The sequence below is a fragment of the Dunckerocampus dactyliophorus genome, chromosome 9 (genome assembly GCF_027744805.1).
Source record: "Dunckerocampus dactyliophorus isolate RoL2022-P2 chromosome 9, RoL_Ddac_1.1, whole genome shotgun sequence".
In the NCBI taxonomy this organism is placed as follows: Eukaryota; Metazoa; Chordata; class Actinopteri; order Syngnathiformes; family Syngnathidae; genus Dunckerocampus; species Dunckerocampus dactyliophorus.
In genome coordinates, this window is record NC_072827.1 from 14,091,546 (window position 1) to 14,098,517 (window position 6,972).

The window sequence follows — 6,972 nt, forward strand, 5'->3', positions numbered from 1 at the left end:
TTTTAAAAACCGTGATAGCGTGAAGCTGCAAAATTCGAGCGGCAAATGACAGCGTATGACTGTACCTCATAAAATTCAATGGAATACCCTTTAATGGCCTTAATTTTTGCTATTTTTCTACTACCATTTCATACATTATGAAACGCTGATGACCCACAGATTGTTGACAACTGTCGTTTTAACTGTACTTTTAAATTGCCTTTTGTCTTGTTCTCATATATATACAGTATATATACATTGCCTCCCCTCCAGGGAAATCACAAAGTAAAAATGTCATTGCTAAGTATTAGCACTGTCATTCAATTGTTGCACATGACAATAAACATCATGCATCTTGAATATTGTTTTTGTTAAGGTAATCACAGCACATAAAGACTGACGACCAAAGAGAACATTTGGAAGAGTTAATAATGCATTATGAACCACCACCAAATGCAAAGAAGTACTTTGCCCAAAACAAACTTTTTTAAAAATGTTTTGTCTTGTGTTTACAAGTTTTAGGTGAAGGACACACTTTTGTGTGGCCTGTAAAATAAATGTTTATTTCCCTCCAGCAGACACCCTTTTAAAAGTGAAACTGCTTTATACAATTCAGCCTGTAAACATTGTGAGGGCTGCTTCACTGGCATTTGTCTGTTTGATCACGAAAGTAGAAAAACCTAATGTAAGTTACCTGTGTCTAGCTGATGCTATAAATACAGTGTATTTATGATAACAACAGATGTTTTTTGTCATTTTGTTTCCACTAGCATTTGCGGTTTATTAAAAGTGACAGTTTAAATTCTTCCTTTTTAGTTCTCTGTCGTCCAAGGAAGAGACTACCCTGCCCTTCAGGTACTGTGCTACCGTGGTTGGTAATGTTTTGCCAGTGGAGAAAAGACCTTAACCAGTGGTGACTGGATTGGGAGCCGTGTACCAGGGAGACTTTCTTTTTGTGTATTTTACATTTAATACAGAGCAGTGACTGATTGTTATATTAGATATTAAGAGAACATACTAAAGTTTTCCTGGTTATGTAGCCTACTTAAGTGGTCGGTGCCTTGTTTGTGGAGAGGTCGAAAATCAATAAATAATTGAGATATTTTTTTTTAAACTTTAATTCAAAAAGGTGTGCTTCACTGAGTAAGGCCCCTTAAAAAGTTTAATGTTACTTTTTTTTACTGTTACTTGACTAGATTTTTCGACATTGGCTTGCGATTGCAGTAGTAATGCCAGCAAGCAACCATGGGGAACTGGTACTTTTACTTGAGTGCAGTATTTTAGTACTCTTTCCACTTCATGTGTGTGTGTACAATGCTGAAGTGAAGTGAGAAAATGGATTTAAATCCAATCGCTCATCCAAAATGAATTAAAACCTAAAGAGGAGATGACATTTTTAAATAGAAGATGATACAAGCTCCATCCTGTTATCCAGACTATGATGAATAAAATAGTTTCATCATTTGGATTGTGCGAAGCAAATGAATGCTTGCCGTGAAATGGATCTCGGAGTAGAGCTGAAACAGCTGAGAGAGATTAAGTGGAGTATCTGCAGAAGAATGGTTCATTAATATGTGTGTGTGTTTGTGTTTACGCTTATTATCCATGTGGGGTTGCTATGATACGACGACGCCAGCTGAGGAGCAAGCGCTGCGCTCAACCTTTGTTGCCCTCTTTCATTTATTAAACACATGTGGAAAAGCATACACAAAGTGGATCTAGACATGCAAAACAACACAAGCACATGACCCCACACACCATGGCTTGTGTTAACATGCAGTTTGGTGCATGCTGCAGCTTCAGTCGCCAGCTTCCTCTCCTCCCACACATGGATCGCTGCAAGCATCCAGTATGTTAGATCTCAACATAAAGCCTCATAATGATCATTCATCCCGTAGTGCAGCACACACACACACACACACAGTCATGTGTTTTCTGTGATAGTTTTAAACGAACACTTTAAACCAGAGCAAACAACACACAAACACACGCTGGCTCCATTGTGTGGCAGGATATGAACTGACGATGCATACGGTCATCAAACGGGAGTTAAAACAAGCCATGATGTTTTCATGTCTGTTGTGAGCTACTGAGATGAATGGGATACAAAAAGAGAAACGGAAGCTTTGATCTACGGTGCAATGGAGGGTGACCATATTTTGATTTGCGAAAACCAGGACACTTGACCTGGCAATGGGATATGCAAATGATATATGTCTGGATAGAAAGCTGTTATATTACAAAGTACGATCTACAGGAATCCCTCGTTTATCGCAATTTGGTTAGGATTCCTTATTTATAAGTCAAATACTTTTGTACAGGCCGCACGATGGCCGAGTGGGTAGCATGTTGGCCACACAGTCAGGAGATCGGGAAGACCTGTGTTCGAATATCCAGTTGGGATTCTCTGTGTGGATTTTGCATGTTCTCCCTGTGTGTGGGTTTTTTCCGCGTACTCCCCAAAAACCCTGCATGTTCGGTATGAATGTGAGTGTGAATGGTTGTTTGTCTATACAGTATGTGCCCTACGATTGGCTGGCAAGCAGTCCAGGGAGTACCCCGCCTCTTGCCCAAAGTCAGCTGGGATAGGCTCCGGCATACCCAGCGATCCTAATGAGGATAAGCGGCATAGACAATGGATGGATATTTTCGTAGTTAGCACAGCAAATCTGTTTACAACCTTGTAAATATGTTTTTTAACATTATTAGAACTAACTGAAATAACACCCCACCCTGAATAACACCCCACACCTTTATAGTCGTATTACAATATAGTAGACATAATCAGAGAAAATAAGACATTTCAGACATAATAAGAGCTGTGCTTGTGTGTGTTGCAATAAATGTGTTCTGGGAGTGACGTCGAGGGTTTAGAGTTGAGTTTAAGCTTGGAGTGGATCACGGTTGCAACGTTGTTATTGTTATTCTTATTATAAGTCTGATGCTTGTGTGCCTCACCGAAGATTACATAACGTAACATTACTGACAACTAGTGTAGAATACTACATAGCATTATGTCTTTGAATGCATCTTCTGAATGCCTTAAATTTGTATTTTAGTTTAATTTGCCATTTTTGTGCTTGAAAATGTTTAAGTTAGTCAAAACACACATACATAATAAATTTGCTTACATATGCTTTTTTTTCCCCCTAATAATAGGCTGTAGTTAACCACGAAACAGCATGATTTATTCATTTCTATATTTTTGAAAAACCGTGATATGCAGAGGGAAGTCGCGAAATTCTAACCACGTTGTGGCGAGGGATGACTGTATAACCGAAAAGACAAATTACAAAGAAAATTACAAAATGTTAAAAAAAACATGGCAGATTCCAGAAACACAATGCAACAGAAACCTGAGGTCAAATGCTTGTTAAGAATTTGTCAGGGATTCACAATCCTCAAAAATGCAGAAACCTGAGTGTGAGCAAAAGACGAGAATTGTTAGGCTTTCGGCGAATGCCGGGACTAGGACCCCAAGATGTGAGAGTTGAGTGGTGTAATGATATTTATTACACACAACGGAAAAAGATACAAAGGGGAAAAGCAAGGTAAAAGTCCAACACAAAACACCCGGAATGCTCACGGGGGGAAAAAGGCAAGAACTAAGGGAGCTGCCAACACACACACGGCAGAGGAAACTAGCAAAAGGCAAACTCAAAAGCACTGCTGAAAACCAAGCAGGCAGGATTAACTTAGGGAGGTACTCACACTGCTGGAAAACACACTAAGCAGGGGTACAGGCAGAACAGCAAACAGCTGAGACTAGGCAAGACAAGTTAGTAGCAAAATGAAAATGGTGGAGAGCCGTGAGTCTGGCAACAATCCGGCGACGAGTGGTGGTGAGCTTACAGCTTAAGAGTCGCCGCCAGATGGGATGCAGATGTGTCAATTAACTGGTGATTGGCAGGAGAGGTGCGCTGCAACAAAAAGCAGAGAGGGGGCAGCAACACAGCGCACAGAACGTGACGAGAATTTATTGATACTCGGTGTACAGATAGTTGATAATAATCTGGTGATGGATCCCCCTCCTCCTCCTCCTCCTGGCCGCATTTGCAATCAAAGTCTGCCTCAATGATTCTACATCACGGTGCTGCAGTAAGGGAATACAGGCAAGGCGATGATTGCACATCAGGACCTTCTAAGGCTTTGCCATCAACGATGGTGCCGATGATTCTACATCAGGGTGCTGCAATAAGGATTTGCAGTGATGCAGTGATGATTCTACATCAGGGCGCTGCAATAAGGATTTGCAGTGATGCAGTGATGATTCTACATCAGGGCGCTGCAATAAGGATTTGCAGTGATGCAGTGATGATTCTACATCAGGGCGCTGCAATAAGGGAATGAAAGCAGGCGAGAGGAAAAGACGGAATAGGGATCTGGAGGGATCCTGACAGTTTTGGAACGTAACCAATATTTTCGGGAAAAATGTGCCCACTGAAGTCGCAACAACTTGGGAATATGAACCGCCGTTGTCCATGACGTCCCCAATTTTACGAGACTAGGCAAACATCGGCGGATTAACTGTGTGCATATCTTTAGCACTTTCTCTGTTTCTGTGTCTTTTTGGCAACACTAATTCACAAAGCAACCCACACGGCAGCCTCTCAGGGATTACACGCCCTAATGCCGGTCAAGTTAATGGCCCGATGAAAAAAAATGAAAAAAGGACATTTTCATTACTTTTTAAAACAATAACCAGGATGACCAGGACAGGACGTGAAAACAGGACATGTCCTGGGAAAACAGAATGGTTGGTTTCCTTGTTTAAGCCAGCAGAAGGAGAAGGATTTGCTGGGCCTGATGGCACACCACGGTAATCTATAAAGGGAAAATGTCAAGAGAAAACTTTAGTAGTGAATGAAATCTAGTATGTCAGTTTATATGTAAGTACAGATAAGAGAGGGTATTACTGGCCTACAGGCAAACTGTATATTGGCCTGGCTGTTACTTAAACAGAAATATTTAGTAGACTACTAAATATTTTATTCTTATTTGTTGTTAATATTTTGTAGACTCTGCAGTATCCGTGGACCAGCAGGGACACCACTCATGTTATGTTAGCATTAGTGTCAATACTAATGTTACTGTTGAGAGCTGTGTGCAGAGCTGGCGCAAACTTTGCTGCACGCTGAGAAGATCAGGCAATGTTTCACTAAATACACATTGTTGTAGTACCACAGTGTTATTTTGCAATACAATGTTGCAATGCCAGGTAACACGTGCAACTTAAAGGGATGGTTCGGATTTTTTGACACGAAGTTGTATGACATCCATATCAGCAGTGAAGTGCATCAACAGTGACTTTACCCCCCACTTGGTCCCGTGAGCCCAGTTCTGGTCGGATTTTGGTGATGAGGAACGTAGTTCAGGTTAGTTGGTGAGGCCACTTAAGTGCAGAGTTTGTAAATACAGTAAATACGGTCCTATTACCCTGTATATTATTTCAGTGCCAACTGCAAGTACAGCATTTACACAACATCCTCAAGAGTAGTGATGATCTCAAACACATACTCACTGAGCAGTCATGGTGAGAACAGAACCACACAAGAGACAGAGCCTCCGCAGGTTATCACTTCAGTCTGGGGAGGAACAGGAGGGTCACTGAAGAGCGGCCATCCATGACCTGTCTGGACAAACAGAAACATGACATTGCAGCAAGTTCATTATCACCTGGCTGGACATGCACCATTGACCACCCAGGAAAACACACACACATCCACACGCCTGGCTCAAGCACTAGTATAGTTCAAGGGTCACTGAGCAATACTTGACCCGCATCTCCAGGAACGTTAGTGTGCATATATTTACAAGCTGTGGATGTTATGTAGCCCTGCTATTGATTCTCTCAGCGCGTCACACACGGCTGACTGAGCAGCTACAGGAAAGAGGAAATGGGAGGATTTTAAGTGTGACAGTGAAGACAGCATTTAAGCGAGTAAATGGTTGTGTTTGTGTGTGATCGCCGGCCGTACTTCCTCGTCAGTCTGCAAGGCTGCATGGGTCAGCAAGTTGAGCGGGCAGTGGAACCTCTACCTCCCCATCCTCATGTGTTTGCTTCACTTGGAGGTTCCGTGTCCGTCAGAGTGGTCGTCACTCATGCAGAAAAACTAATTTTAGGGAGGAAGGTGAATTGAGACCCACAGGTGTGGTGTGCTATATCAGCAGCTTGTTAAGTTGTGATGACTTAAAACAATTTCCAAGTCAGTGTTTCCCAACATTTCTGAAAACATTTTGTTACCCTATTGTTGTCATGTTGCGTTGCCCACAAAGGTTTAGTCAAAACAGCAAAAAAAACCATCAGAGTAACACATGAGAACCGTCAATTGCTACCCAAAGCTGAACATGTCCAAAGTTTGGAACGGCTAGCGCTGTACGCCAAAGTCTACATACTGTATGTCTGTAAACCAGCTGAAAAATGAATTAAAAAGTTCCAAATACATACGACTTTGTTTTTGAGGCACAATTGCTAAACAGCACAGTGGGTCAGAGCCTGTAAGTGCACACATTCAGCACAATTCAAGCAGAAATTGATGGTCAGAATCACATCTTTTTGTGGTTGCTAGGGGTGCAACGGTGCAAGTAAACCACAGTATGGTCCATACCTTGGTTTTTGGGCTACTGTTTCGGTCAGTTTTGATACTTTTTTGTGTGTAAATACTTTTTTTTCACAAATTTAAATTAAATGATTTTTAAAATGAAGCATGACAGTAAAATTGCAATATACTCCAGGTAATACTCCAATAAAACTCCAAGAATATTGATGTGGATGTGGGGGGGCATTTTAATGTGTAAATTAAAGATGCTGAAACCAATGCAATGTAGGTCTGTATATTGTACTATAAGCTATATAAGCTTTGTGTTGAAGGGTCTGTGTAGGCTCTCCGTTGTACAGGAGTTGTCCATCGAGGGAAAGGCTTCTTGAGACGTCATCTGTACATCTGTGAAGAAGGTGTCGGACGTTTCGCTCCTCATCCGAAGAGCTTCGTC